This window comes from Phyllostomus discolor, chromosome 3, assembly GCF_004126475.2.
Source record: "Phyllostomus discolor isolate MPI-MPIP mPhyDis1 chromosome 3, mPhyDis1.pri.v3, whole genome shotgun sequence".
NCBI lineage: Eukaryota > Metazoa > Chordata > Mammalia > Chiroptera > Phyllostomidae > Phyllostomus > Phyllostomus discolor.
In genome coordinates, this window is record NC_040905.2 from 112783589 (window position 1) to 112799533 (window position 15945).

Consider the following 15945-nt stretch of genomic DNA (forward strand, 5'->3'; position numbering starts at 1 on the left):
GAATTAATATAAGATGAACACTGAAAAAGATCAGAGTTCAAAGACAGAAAATAAAAGTATTCAAACAAAGCACAGAGAAAAAAACAAGCATCAGACATTATCAAGTAACCCAGTGTGCATAGAACTAGAGACCCAGAAAAAAAAGAGCAAGAAAGAGACAGAAACAACATCTGAAAAAAATAGCAAAAAATCTCCTACATATGATGGGAACTATACATTCACAGACCTAAGAGGATTAATAAAACTCAAGCAGAATAAACCTCAAGAGAACACCACCAAGGCACACCATAATTAAGTTGTTAACAACCAGTGTTATGAAAAAAAAAATCTTGCCCTGGCCAGGTGGCTCAGCTGGTTGGAGCACTGTCTGGTGTACCAGAGGGTTGTGGGTTCAAACCCGGGTCAGGGCACATACCTAGGCTGTGGGTTCCATCCCCAGTCAGGGCACACAGGAGGTAGCCAATCGACGTTTCTCTCTCACTGCAAAGTTTTCTCTCTCTCTTCCTCTCTGAAAATCAATAAAAGCACGTCCCCAGGTAAGAATTTACAAAAAAATCTTAATAGCACATTATGTACAGATAAATTAAGGTAAGACTGACAAGAGACTTCCACTTTAAACCAGAGGACAATGGAATGTCATCCTTTTTACATTTTGTATTAGGGCTGCGCCATACTTTAATTATTTAAAATTACTATTAACAGTATTTAAGTTGCTTTTGCTCTTTCACAGTCACACACAGTGTCCCCAGGAGCCCTGGTGGCAAAGGTCCTGCGCACCTGCGTGAGCTTGCCCCCAGGAGCAAGTCTTACAGAGGAGCCGCCTCGCTTTGTGATTCGGTCAAGTGTGCCCGGACTCCCTCAGAGCTTGTCACACTGACCGTCAGCGGAATGACACCTTTCGAGTACTGAAAGAAAAGGAAAAGGGTGTAAACTAGAATTCCTTTCATTCTATTTTTGGGTATTTACCTGAAGAAAATGAAAGCTCTGATTCAAAAATATATATGCACCCCTATGTTCACTGCAGCATTATTGACAATAGCCAAGATATGGAAGTAACCTAGTGTCCATCAGGAGATGAAATGGTTAAGGATGATGTGAGATTATATGTAAAATATAGAAATAATACATGTATTTATATGTTATATAAATAATTTTTATACAATATATATTTTATATAAAATATGTATATAATATATATATCATGGAATATATATTATATATATGATATATATATATATATCATATATATATATTATTCACCAACTAAAAAATAAAATCTTGCCATGAGCAGCAACATGGACAGACCGAGAGAGTATTACACTGTGTTAAATACATCAGACAAAGAAAGACAAATACCATATGATTTCACTTACCTGTAGAATCTAAAAAAATTAATGAACAAAATGAAGATAGAAACAGACCCACTGATACAGAGAACAAATTGAGGTTACCAGAGCGGGGAGAGCCGGGGAAGGTGAACATGAATAAGAGCTACAAACTTCCAGTTATAAAATTAATAAACCAAAGGGAAGTAATATACAGCACGGGGAATATGTCAACAATACTGAAATAACTTTATGCAGTAAGAGATGGTTAGTAGACTTATCACAGCAATCGCATAAGGTATATAAATGTTGAATCACTATGTTGCACACCTGAAGGTAATACTGTATGCCTTCCAATTGTATTTTAATAGGAAGGAAGGAAGGGAGGGAGGGAGGGAGAAAGGAAGGAAAAAAAAAGACAAGACTTCCATTTTCTAGTTTGGAATATAAAAAACTTGGAAGTTGTCACTACCAAGGCTGAACTAATTGGAAAACAACAAGTCTTTTTAGATCCATCAGAGAATTGAGGTCAAGGACAGAACACTACCCAAACAACTAGAGGAAAAAAAAAAAGACGGGCAGATACAGAGAGTCACAGTTTACTGGAGCAGACGCCCGGGGCAGAAACTGGGGCAGGAAAAATCAGAGTATAAGTGATGAATTGCTGGAGGCTCAGTGTGGACAAGTTTGAGAGTCAATAAAACTTCAGGAGGGCCCATTCTTAGGGAGACCCCCATACTTTTTTGAGTTTTACCTCAAGGAGCCCTACCAGGTTCTCACAGCGGAGGCCAGGGTGGGGGCTAAGGGGGGAGGAAACTTGCACAAGTTTCCTGGCACTGGGACAGGAAGAGTAGCCATTCTGAGATATACCCAGATTACTCTGTTCTTGTTAAGGCCTGTCCTCAAGGTAAACTGTTTAATCAGAGCTTAGCTTATTCGGGTTTTACCAGAACCTAACTGACTTGGGGAAAGGGACATGCCCAATTCTTGACCCCTCTGCCTTTCCATTTCTCTAAGGAGGAAAAACCCCACACAGAAAAGTGCTTGTGAAGGTCCCAGCCTGGAGGCGCAGGCTCACTGAACAACTAGGATCTATTGGGAGAGCTAATGAACACTTCACCACATCCACAGGCTGGTGTACGGTAACAGGCGATGAAACTGCACTTCTCAGGCCTTATTGAAGAAATCTCTAGGAAAACCCAAAGACAATGGAGGAGACGAAAACAAGAACACCAGAGGAAATTTTAGCTCTGACACCTATAGCTATAGCAAATAGCAAACAGCAAACAGAGCCTAACTCCTAGCCAGATAAACGTAAAATCTCACACCAAAGGCTTATTTGTCTCAGTTTCTTTTATCTAGTGCACCATGTCTAGCGTTAAGAAATTTCAAAGCATGCTAAAAGAAAAAACATAGACTTTGAAGAGATACAGCAAGCAACAGATCCAGCCAGACTCAGACATAGCAAATATGTTATAATTATCAAGCCAGGAATTTGAAGTATGATGAGTGTGCTAAGGGCTCTAATGCAAGAAGTTGGCAACATGCAAGATCTGGTGAGTAAATATAAGCAGAGAGATGAAACTTTAAGAATCAAAAGCAAATGCTAGAAACCAAAAAATTTGTAACAGAAACAGCTCTTTTGATGGGTTGGTCAACAGACTAGACACAGCCAAGGAAACAATCAATGAGCTTGAAGAAATGTCTGAAGATATTCTTGAAACAGAGTATCTAAGAACTGTGGGACAATTACAAATGGCTTAATATATGCATAGTGGAAATATCAGAAGGAGAGAGACAGGAACAGAAGTATTTGAGTCAATAATGACTGAGACTTTTCTAAAATTAATGGTAGATGCCAAACCACAGGTACAGGAAGCTCACAGTATACTAAGCAGGATAAATATAAAAAAATCTACATCAAGGTATATCATATTCAAACTTCAGAAAGATCAAAGACAGAGAAAAATCATGAAATAAATCAGAGGGTGGGGAAACTTACCTATAGGGGTACAAGAATAAGAATTACATTAGACTTCTCATCAGAAACCATTCAAGCAAGAAGAGACTGGAGGAAATATTTACAGCATTGAAAGAAAAAAGAACAACAATCTAGAATTGTAAAGAGAAGTAAAAACTTTCTTAGACAACAAAAATTAAGAGAATTTGTCACTGGTAGACTTGCCTTGCAAAAAACACAGGGTGCAAGCATAAGGTGCTTGCCCTAAAGTGGTATAGTATTAGTTAAAAGAGGACTTGAGAGTGGATTTTGGATAAGGATAAGAGAGAAAAAGGAACAAAGAAAAGCGAATGGAGCATAACAGATCTGTGGGACACCATTAAGGAAAGCAATGTGCAGCTTATGAAGTAAATGTATATTGCAAATTCAGGGGCAAATACTTTTTAAGAGATTTTTTAAAGTATAATGATATGTTAAAAGAGTGGAAAAATGTCATCATAGGACATGTTCAAATAAAGCCAGAAAAAGCAGAAAAAGAGTGGAGGACAAAACAAAAACAAAGAAAAAAGGCAATGGATAGAAAACTAGCAAACATGGTAGCTTTTAATCCAACAGTATCAGTAATCATTTTAAATGTCAATGGTCTAAATAAATACACCATTTTAAAGAGTGAATAAAAAAACAAGACCCAGTCCTGGCTGGTGTGGCTCAGTGGATTGAGTGCTGGCCTGCAAACCAGAGGGTCGCTGGTTCAATTCCTGGGCAGGGCACATGCCTGGGTTGTAGGCCAGGCCCCCAGTAGGGGATGCTCAAGGTGCAGCCACACATTGATGTTTCTCTCCCTCTCTTCCTCCCCCCTCCCCCTCTCTAAAATAAATAGAATATTAAAAAATAAAAAGACCCAACTATACAATGTCTCTGCTTTAAACTCTCACCAGTGTAGTTCAGTTGGTTCAAGCATTGTCTCCAAAACCGAAAGGTTGTGGATTTGATTCCCAGTTGGGGTACATGCCTGGGCTGTGAGTTTGATTCCCATGTGGGGCACACACAAGACGAGACCAGTCAAGTTTCTCTTTCACACTGATGTTTCTCTCCCTCCCTTTGCCTGTCTCTGAAATCAATAAACATGCCCTTGGATGAGGATAAAAAAAGAAAGGAAAAAAAGAAGCACACTTTAATATAGAAACACAGATAGATCAAAAGTCAGGGGATGGGTAATACATACCATGTTAATACTAATCAAATGAAAGCTGGAGTAGCTATATTAATTTCAGACAGCAGATTTCAGAGTAATTAAAATTATCAGAGCTAAAGGGGGATAATGATATAGTTGTACTCAATATCACCATCAATCAATAAAATATAACAGACTTCCACAGACTACTTCATCCAACAACAATAGAATATGCATTCTTCTCCAGCTCACATGGAACATTCACCAAATTAGATCACATTCCGGGCCATAAAAAACACCTTTACAAATCACACAATTTATGGCCTCAGTCCACAAAAGTATTAAGCCAGAAATTAATAACAAAAATATCTGGAAAATCCCAAAATACTTGAGGATTAGACAATACATTTCCAAATAATACATAGGTCAAAGAAACCTCAAGAGAAATTAAGAAATATTTTTAACTAATTAAAATGCAAATACAACTTATCAAAATTTGTGAGATGCAGCAAAAACAGTGCTTAGAGGAAAATTTATAGCATTAAATGCATGAAATTATAAGAGTAGAAAAGATCTGCCCTGGCTGTTGCATTCAGTTGCTTGGAGCATCGTCCTATAACCTAAAGGTTTCAGGTTCAATCCCCAAGTCAGGAGTGTACAATTGCTGGTCTGGATGTGTGTAGGAAGAAATCAATCAGTGTTTCTCTCTCATATCAATGTTTCATTTCCTTCCTCTCTCTCTAAAAGCAATGAAAAAAAAATGTCCTTGGGTGAGGATTAAAAAAAAAAGTTTGCCCTGGCTGGTGTGGCTTAGTGGATTGAGTGGCAGCCCATGAACCAAACGGTTGCCATTCAATTCCCAGTCAGGGCACATGCCTGGGTTGCAGGCCAGGTCCCCAGTAGGGGGCATGTGAGAGGCAACCACACATTGGTGTGTTTCTCCCTCTCTTCCCCCTAAAAATAAATAAATAAAATCCGTTTTTAAAAAAGATATAAAATCAATAATCTAAGCTTCCACTTCAGAAAACTAAAAAAAGAGACAACTCTAAAGCAAGCAGAAAAAAATAAAACAAAAATTAGAGGCAAAGTCAATGAAATTGAACACAGAAAATAAACTAAAAGTTAGTTCTTTGAAAAGATCAATAAGATATATAAACCACTAGCCAGCCTAAGACAGAAGGAGAGAGGACACACATTGCTACTATGCAAAATGAAAGAGGGGACATAACTACAAATCCTGTGGACATTAAAAGGGTAATAGAGGAATACTATGAGAAACTCTATGCCCACAAATTAGATAACTCAGAGAAAAGAGGCCAGTTCCTTGAAGGCACAATCTGCCAAAACTCACACAAGTAGAAACAGATAATCTGAGTAGTCCCATACCTATTAAAGTAACTGAATCAACAATAACCTCTCAAAACAGAAAGCGCCAGGCCCAGATGGGTTCACTGGTGTATTCTACTAAAAATTTTGTAGGATGTTGTATCAATTCTCTACACTCCTTTTCAGAAGACAGAAGCAGAGAGAATACTTCCTATCTCACTCTGGTCTGCATTAACTATGTACTCAAATCAAACAAAGTTATTACAAAAAAAGGAAAACAGACTATTATCTTTCATGACTATAAATACAAAAATCCTCAACAAAATATAAACAATTTGAATCCAAACAATGTATAAAAATCATGACCAAGTGGAATTTATTCTGGGCTTGTTCAAAATTCAATAATCAAAGCCATCACATTAATAGGCCAAAGAAGAAAAAATCATATATTAATAGATTGCAGAAAAACCACTTTAGAAAACTCAATACCCACATAATATTTTTTTTTGAAAACTGACTCAATATACTAGGAATAGGGAGGAACTTCCTCAACATGATAACATACCATCTACAGAAAACTTACAACTAAAGAGTGATATCAGCAAACTGGATGATTAGGAAGATCCAAGCCCTTGTTCCCAAGGAGAAAACAACAATAAAAAAAAAACAACCAAAACTGGCTGAACTAACCTTACAGAAGATCTGAAAAATAGTCAAATGTCTCTTGTAGCTAAGTGAATGCCCAATTAATGCCAACCCTACCTGGCATGGCAACATTTTGTTCTACAGGATGCAGTAGCCCAGTTCCCTCCCTCAAAACAGAGGGAGTAGAGCAGATCTTATCTGCAATGTTCTAACTCATCTTGGGCTGTCAGAAATACTGACCTCTGTCTCATCTAACTTGGATCTCAGCCAGAGAAAAGCAGCAGGCATTAATCATGAAAACCATAGGGAGAACAAAGACTTTCAGCCACCCCTATGTGGAACAAGAGCTGATAAGTGGAGACATATAATAGAAAATGTAAGACCACAAAGAGAACCTGGAGAATAGACTCTGTGGGGAATTGAGGCTTTCAAAAACAGCCATGTATATAAAGCAATTTAAAAAGCCACATATAGACCTAGGCAAAACATCTCCTCAGAAAAGTCCAGAGAAGACCTGAACCTTTCACCTGGGGCTAATTTGTAGGCACAGACCAAGTCAGAGAAAAACTTCCCAGGCACAGCACTAGTCTGCAAGAACATGGAGAGGTAACTGTTTTTTCAAATACCTAATTTTTGACAATAACAAAAGATACAAAAAAGAAACAAGAAAACATGACCTATCCAAAAGAACAATATAAATTGGCAAAAACCATCCTTGTGAAAGCACAATCATTAGACAAAAACTGATTACTAGATAAAGACTTTAAAATAACTGTCTTAAATATGCTCAAAGAGCTAAAAGAAACCATGGACAAAGAATGAATTCAGATCAGGACAATGAAATATAAACAAAATGAGAATACCAGCAAAGAGAGAGATTATAAAAAGGAACCAAACTAAACTCTGGAGCTAAAAAATACAATAACTGAATTAGGAAATTAACTAGAGAGGTTCAACAGTAGATTTGAACAGGCAAAAAAAAAGAATCAGATACTAGAAGGCACTTGGAATTACCAAGTCTAAGGATCAGAAAGAAAAAGGAACAAAGAAAAGTGAACAGAGCCTAGCAGATTTGTGAAGCACCATTAAGTAGACCAATGTACAGCTTATGTCAGTCACAAAAAAAGAGCACTAGAGAAGAGAGACTATTTGAAGAAATAATTGCTGAAAACCTTCCCAAATATTATGAAAGACATGAATCTACAAATCCAGGGAGCTCAATTAATCAGTAGGATAAACTAAAAGAGACCCGCACTAAGACACAGCATAATCAAATTATCGGAAGACAAAGACAGAACATCTTGGAAGCAACAAGAGAGAAGTGACTCACTGTGTACAAGGTATCTTCAATAAGATAATCAGCTTGTTGCTCAACAGAAACCTTTGAGGCCATAGCAGTGTGATGATACATTTAAAGTGCTGGAAGGAAAAAAACATGACAACTTAGAATTTTATATCTGGAAAAATTGTCTTTCAAAATGAGGGGGACATTAAGGTGGTCCCAAATAACAAAAGCTGATGTAGTCTGTTACACTAGACCCACCTGAAAAGAAATGCTAAAGGAAGTCCTTCAGGCTGAAAGGAAAGTATGCTAGACAATAACTTGCAGCTGTATAAAGATAGAAGATACACGGCAGCAGGAAAAAAGGAAGACCAAATATGAGATAGATTCACTCCATATAAGAAGCCATAGCCATAGTCTACAGGAGTTGGGCAGGGCTGCTGAGGAAAGGACATTGTGGACATCACTCATTCCTAGGTTGCCGGGAGTCAGAGCCAACTCAATGGTACATAACACACATATACAAAGATGTGGCTAAATGTAAAGGTAAATTACTGTAATATTGGTTTGTAGCTCCACTTATTATTTTCTTTTAAAAATATTTTATTTACTTATTATTATTAGAAAGAGGGGAAAGGAGGGAGAAAGAGAGGAAGAGAAATACCAATGTGTGGTTGCCTCTTGCACACCCCCTACTGGGGACCTGGACTACAACCCAAGCATGTGCCCTGACTGGGAATCAAACAGGCAACCCTTTGGTTCAAAGGCCACCACTCAAACCACTGAGCCACACCAGCCAGGGCTCCACTTCTTATTTTCTAAAGAATTTAATAGACAAATGCATAAAAATAATTAAGAATCTATGTTAGTGGGTACACAACATGTAAGTACATAATTTGCGACATTAATAACAAAGTGGGGAGGGGGACAGAGCTATAGAGAAGTAGATTTTGTGGGTGATTGAAGTTGAGTTGATATGGATACAATTTAGAATGTTATCTGTAATCTCTATAACCACAAGGAAAATATAGAGAATATACACAAAAAGAAGTGAGAAAGGAATCAGAATACCACCACCCAAAACCAACCAGACACAAAAGAAGGCAGTAATGAAGAAATTAAGAAATGAAAAAGCTATGACATCCAGAAAAAAACCCAAAATGTAAATGTAAGTCCTTACTGATAATTATGTTAAATGTAAGTAGATTAATTTCCCCAATCAAAAAGCACAGATTGGCAGAATGGATTAAAACCACATTCCAAGTATATGCTGTTGACAGGAAACACACTTTAGATCTAAAGTCACAAATAGGTTGAAAGTGAAATGATAGAAAAAGATATTCCATGCAAATAGTAACTAAAAGAGCACTGGAGTGGTTCATATACTAATATCTGATGGCTTTAAGTAAAAAATCGTTACAAGAGACAAAGAAGGACACACACACACACACAAATAAAAGGGTCACTTCATCAGGAAGATATAATAATATTATAAATATATAAGTACCAAACATTAGAGCTTCTAAATATATAAACCAACATTGAGAGAACTGAAAGAAAAAAACAGACAGCTCTAGAAAAAATAGTAGATTTCAATACCCTGCTTTTAATAATGGACAAAACAAACAGAAAGAAGCTCAATAAGGAAACAAAGTACTAGAATAATACTGTAAGTCAATCCGACTTAATAGGCATATACAGAACACTCCAACCAATGACAGTAGAATACACATTTTTCTCAAGTACACACGGAATAATCTCCAGGACAAACCATATATTAGGCCAGAGAAGTCTTAACAAACATAAAATGTCTGAAATATAGTCACATGCTGTTTAACAACATTTTGGTCAATAATGGTGGTGTCAGGATTATAATACAGCTGAAAAACTCCTATTTCCTAGTGGCTTCAAAGCCACCATAAGGTCGTAGCACAGCATTATTAGCCTGTTTCTGGTGATGCTGGTAATAAGCAAACTCACTACACCACCAGTTATATAAAAGAATAACACATATGATTATGGACACTATGTAATACTTCATAATAAGAGACTATGTTACTGGTTTATGTATCTAACACACTGTACTTTTAATAATTATTTAGCATCTACTCTTTCTACTTATTTTTTTTAAAGTGCTGTGCAACAACACACCATGTTATACCAGTAATGGCCTCACACATCTCAGGCTTACCATGTCTTTTTCTTGCATCATTTTCTCTTGTGCTTGATTTAATCTCATATTGTTCTGTACAGTAACATGCTAGGTCCGTAGCCCAGAAGGAATAGACTATACCACTAAATAGCCTAGGTGTGCAGTAGGCTATACCATCTAGGTTTGTGTAAGCACACTTGATGAGGTTCACACAATGATGAAATTGCCTAATGACATATTTCTCATAACATATCCCCATTGTTAAGTGACACATGACTGAAACACAAAGCATCTTTTCTGATGACAACAGGATGAAATTAGAAATCAAAGACAGACGAAAACTGGAAAATCCACAAATATATAAAGTTAAACAACATGCACTCAAACAACCAACAGGTCAAAGAAGAAATTGGTAAAGTTTGAAAATACTATGACGCAGATGAAAATGAAAACACAACTACTAAAGCTTTGGGATGCAGCAAAAGCAGTGCTGAAGGAAATTTATAGCTGTGAATGTTTCTGTTAAACAAGAATATCTCAAATTGGTAGCCTAACTTTACACTTTAAGGAAAAAAAGGAAGAAAAGCAAACAAAACTCAAAGCTAGCAGGAAGGAGGAAAAAATAAAGAGTACAGATAAATATAGAATAGAAGACAACAGAGGATCAGTTATATTTCTATAAATGAACAATGAACCCTAAAAGGAAATGGAAACAATTCCATTTACAATATCATCAAAAAGATTAAAATACTTGGGAATAAACTTAACCAAAGAGGCAAAAGACATACACTAAACAGTACAAATCACTGCTCAAAGGAATCAAAGAAGACATAAATAAATTGTAACACACCCATGTTCTAGAACTGGAAGACTTAATATTGTTAAAATGTCACTATTACCCAAAGCTATCTACAGATGCATGTAATTCCCACCAAAATCTCAACATTTCCACAGAAATAGAAAAATCTATCTTAAAATTCTTATGAAATACCAGAGACTTCTGGCCAAGACGGAGGCATAGGTGGATACACTGTGCCTCCTTGCACAACCAAAAGAAGGACAATGAATTTAAAAACAAAAACAGCCAGAACTGACAGAATATCAAACTGCATGGAAGTCTGAAAACCAAGGAATTAAAGAAGAAACATTCATCCAACCAGTAGGAGGGCCAGAGACAGACAGCCAGAGAGGACCATCCACAAGCCGGCAGCTGGTGGACCAGGCCAGGCGGCATCTGGCAGAGTGGGTGGTCCCACATTTACCTGCTGATAGACTGGGAGGAACAACTAGGGAGCCAGGTGGACCACACAACCACCCTGGTTTCCAGTACAGGAAATAGAGCCTCAAAGCCTCTGACTCAAAAAATCTGTGGGGGCTGAGGCAGTGGGACAACTGCTCAGCCTCACAGGAGAGTTTATTGGAGAGATCCACAGGGTCCTAGAACGTACACAAAGCAACTCACCCAGGAATCAGCACCAGAAGGGCCCAATTTACTTGTGGGTAGTGGTGGAGGGGACTGGAAGCTGGCAGAGAGCTGAGCAGGTCACATTGCTCCATCTCAGAAGCCTCCTTCATATACAGTGCCATATGCCAAGTGGGTTGCCCCACCCTGGCAAATACCTCAAGCACCACATAACAGTGCCCTGAGACCAAAAAAAAAAAAAAAAAAAAAAAAAAAAAAATTGGCCCAAGTGAAAGAACAGATCAAAGCTCCAGAAAAAAATATAACTAAGTGATAAGGAGATAGACAATCTATCATATGCAAAGTTCAAAACACTGGTAATCAGGATGCTTACAGAATTGGTTGAGTATGGTTGCAAAAAAAGAAGAAAAAGTGAAGGCTATGAAAGGTGAAGTAAAGGGAACCAACAGTGAAGGGAAGGAAATCGGGACTCAAATCAATGGTTTGGACCAGGAGGAAGAAATACACATTCAACCAGAACAGTATGAAGAAATAGGAATTCAAAAAAAATGAGGAGAGGCTTAGGAACCTCTGTGACAACTTTAAACCTTCCAACATCCAAATCATAGGGGTGCCAGAAGGAGAAGAGGAAGAGCAAGAAATGGAAAACTTATTTGAACAAATAATGAAGGAGAACTTCCCCAATCTGTCAAGGGAAATAGGCTTTCCAGAAGTCCAGGAAGCTCAGAGAGCTCTAAAGAAGTTGGACCTAAGGAAGAACACACCAAGGCACATCATAATTATATTGTCCAAGATTAAAGATAAGGAGAGAATCTTAAAAGTAGCAAGAGAAAAGGAGACAGTAACCTACAAAGGAGTTCCCATAAGACTATCATCTGATTTATGAAAAGAAACCTTACAGGCAAGATGGGTCTGGAAAGAAGTATTCCAAGTCATGAAAGGCAAGGACCTACGTCCAAGATTGCTCTATCCAGCAAAGCTTTCATTTAGAATGGAAGGGCAGATAAAGTGCCTCCCAGATAACATCTAGTTAAAGAAGTCCATCACCACCAAACCCTTATTATATGAAATGTTAAAGGGACTTATCTAAGAAAAAGAAGATAAAAAATATAAACAGTAAAATGACAACAAACTCACAACTATCAATGACAAAAACAAAAACAAACTAAGCAAACAACTAGAATAGGAACAGAATCACAGAAATGGAGATCACATGGGGGGTTATCAACAGAGAGGGAGAGAGGGGAGAATGGGGGAAAAGGTACAGGGAATAAGAAGCATAAGTGGTAAGTACAAAATAGACAGAGGGAAGTTAAGAACATATTAGGAAATGGAGAAGCCAAAGAACTTATATGTATGACTCATGGACATGAACTAAGGGAGTGGAATGCTGGTGGGAGGGGGGTACAGGGCAAAGGGGAATAAAGGGGAAAAATGGGACGACTATAATAGCATAATCAATAAAATATACTAAAAAACTGTAATGTAGTTTTGAAAACAAGCTTAAAAACATTAAGACTGTTATACAAGACATGAAAGAATACTATAACTCAGAATTTTAAAAATTCAGAAATTCAACAATTTAAGAATTAGAAATAAAAGAAAAAACTTCTGAAATAAACACTGAAGTAGAAAAATATGAGAGCAAATAAACACTTAACTACTCCTTTAAGATAACTAGCAGGTAAGAAGAGACTTTAATGAAAAAAAAAACATAAAAACAATCTAAGAGAAAGTTACAAATGTTAACGATTGGCAAGAAAAAAAATACAACTCTTGGATAATGGGGTTTCTGGAAAAGAAACCAAAGCTGTAATTAGAATAAATGCTAAAAACTAAAAATGAGCCCCGTCTGGGTTGCTCACTTGGTTGGAATGTTGTCCCATATACCAAAATGTTGCAGGTTCAATTCCCATTCAGGGCACATAACTAGGTTTTGGGTTTGATGCCCCGTCAGGGTGTGCACAGAAGACAACCAGTCAATGTTTCTGTCTCACACTGATGTTTCTCTCTCTCTTCTCTCTCCCTTTCTCTCACTCTAAAATCAATAAACATATCCTCAGGTGAGGATAAAAGAACATTAAAAATGAGTATGTGACTCAAAAGGAAAAGAAAGTTATAAACATATTTTAAGTAATTTTCATCAGAAAATTTTTGACAGTGACACTTGAGCCAGAAGAAAATGGGAGTCACAGATTTAAAACACTCAAGGAAAAAAGAAGTGGTATCCAAGAATTTTCTAGCCAGGAAAACCAATGACCTTCAAGTATATATGGCACCATCACTAACATGCAAGAACTCAGGGAATATTGTTTTCATGAGTGCTAAATGAAGAACATATTAGAGAACCACACAGAGTAAACAGAAGACATCAACATGAGGAACTGATGAGTTAAATATAGCTACTTACAAAACAAGAAAAATGAGGGTTAAAGGAGATAATATTATGTAATGCCTATATGATCTGACAATGCAGATATGCAGTACATTGTAAAAAAAAACAAAAGGAGACTGGAAATAGTATAAGTAAAACATTTTTTAAATGTTTCCAATAACTATAACCAGTTATGACAGCATTTTATACATAGACTGCTGTATGTGTAATATAGAATAAAACAAAAGAAGTATTTTCTTTTCTTTCTATTTTCCCCTGTGTCCTTGAAAATCAGGATTCTTAATATAGAAAAAATATATACATATGTCACATAGAAGTCATTAAGTAAAAACCCTGAACTCAAATAGAAACAGTATGAACCCACAATGTATTTTCTCTCTTACACACACACACACACACACACACACACACTTTCCTGGCTCTGATCACTGAAAAGGCCTAGAAGCAATGGCCAATAGGTACCAAAGAGCATTCCTAGCATCAAGATTTTGGTTTTGAATGACAATTTCCCACTAAAAGAAACCAAGGTTTCTTGGAGAAATACCCAAATCCAAGCCTGGAGATGGGAAATGAATGAATCCAAAACATCTTGACATACCAGTGAAGGAGTTCAGAACATGCTACTCCAAAATGAGCATGTTTGGCATATTGATTTCAGTTAAAGGGACTTGAAAACAGCAAATACAAAAATAACACAACACTCTGATTTTTCTTCTTTTTCTCAAAACAGGAGATTATATTCCTATATGAGAGATGTCCTCCCTATAGCAGAAGGAAAGTGACAGTCTCATCATCAGGGAGAAGTTGAGACAGAGAATTCTATTTTAAAAACCTTGTTAAAAATAATTCTTATCTTTATTAAGCCTTCCCCTACAGTTTAGTCACTTTCCACAGCCACCTCTCTCTGTTTAATATAATAGCAAGTACATTTTATAATTTCTTTGGGTCTTCATTATGAAGGTTCCTGTGTCACATAAAATTTGTATTAAGTATGTATACTTTTCTCCTGTTGATCTGTCTTACATCAATATAATTGTCAGACCCAGACAAAAAGAACCCTAAGAGGATATAGGTAAAAAGTGTGCCTCTCCTATTCCAGACTGCAGGGAAGCAATCAATGACTACCAGGACGGTGTCAAAGGGACTCAGGGGCCAAGTTAAAGAGGCTTCCCCACTGGCCAAAGGTAGGATCATTGGAGCTTCAATAAGGATAGTAACTTCAATGAATTGAAAATCATCAAATAATTTAAATCCATAAATGAATAATGGTTTTTTTGAAGGTATAAGAGAAAGTTACAGAGGTAGTAGAAGTGAGCCAGCTGCGGTGTGTAGGCTCAGGAAACAAGTTACGTACACAAAAGAGGGGCTGGTGGAGTTTAGGAGGAGAAAGGCAGAGGCAGAGCACCTGGGAGGAAGAAGAGGGGGAAGGGGAAGTTACAGGCGTGTTCCTGAGAGGGACAGAGTGCTCATAATGATGTTTAAAAAACTACTGATTACCTTCTGGAGATGACAAAACCAATTCATTACTTTGAAAACTGGACAAAGCAAAGAATCAAAGATTATCCTGCCTTTCCTATGTGAACTATACCACTGAGTAACTTAATAGTAGATATGGGGAAGGTTGGCCTTATACAATTATTCCAGCTAATATTTGAAAACAAAATTATATTTAGAATATCACTATCATACAATCTCCAGTGAAGTAACAGGTCTAGGGACCATGTATCAATGACTGCTATTATGAAAAACAAACCAAAAACCAGACATTATATGCATCCTGATAAATACACCACTACCTATAGTCATGCCAAAGGGATTAAATCGAGTCTGATCCAGCTGTAAATTTGCAGGAATTAGAGAGGGCAGAGGAACCCATCAAACTGTACTACAAATATGGTAATGAACAAAACCCAAACTGTGGAAAACCCTATGAATCAACCTGTCAATGTCTGTCAGCAGACGCATTATAAGGAAAAACAAAGGGATTGAGGAGAAGTATATAGATTAAGAGACTTAAAAAAGTATATTGATTTTTTTTTATTAATGGGTAAGACTAAACACAGGAGGCTAAGGTAGGGTACTGGTAAGAATATTACAGGCATGATGGCCCACAAGCTGTGTAAGAATGTGAAGAGAAGACTAAGGGGTCAATGGACTAGAAGTTCCTATTAAGGTTAAAAAAAATGTAGTAGTAGCCGACCCCCAAAATGTAAACCTCAGATTCCCTGGGATTTGGGGAAGGATAATTTGGTGAGGCGATCAA

The 15945-nt window shown here is 37.1% G+C and overlaps 1 long non-coding RNA gene across 1 annotated transcript; it reads right to left on the reverse strand.

Annotated features, from left to right (window-relative positions):
• Positions 1–474: 474 nt before the first annotated feature.
• On the reverse strand, positions 475–3515 carry LOC118499281. The gene is made up of 3 exons (XR_004901808.1): positions 1929–3515; positions 778–905; positions 475–508 (listed from the first exon to the last, which is right to left on the reverse strand). It is a non-coding gene; the product is annotated as an uncharacterized LOC118499281 (long non-coding RNA).
• Between the last annotated feature and the right edge of the window lie 12430 nt (positions 3516–15945).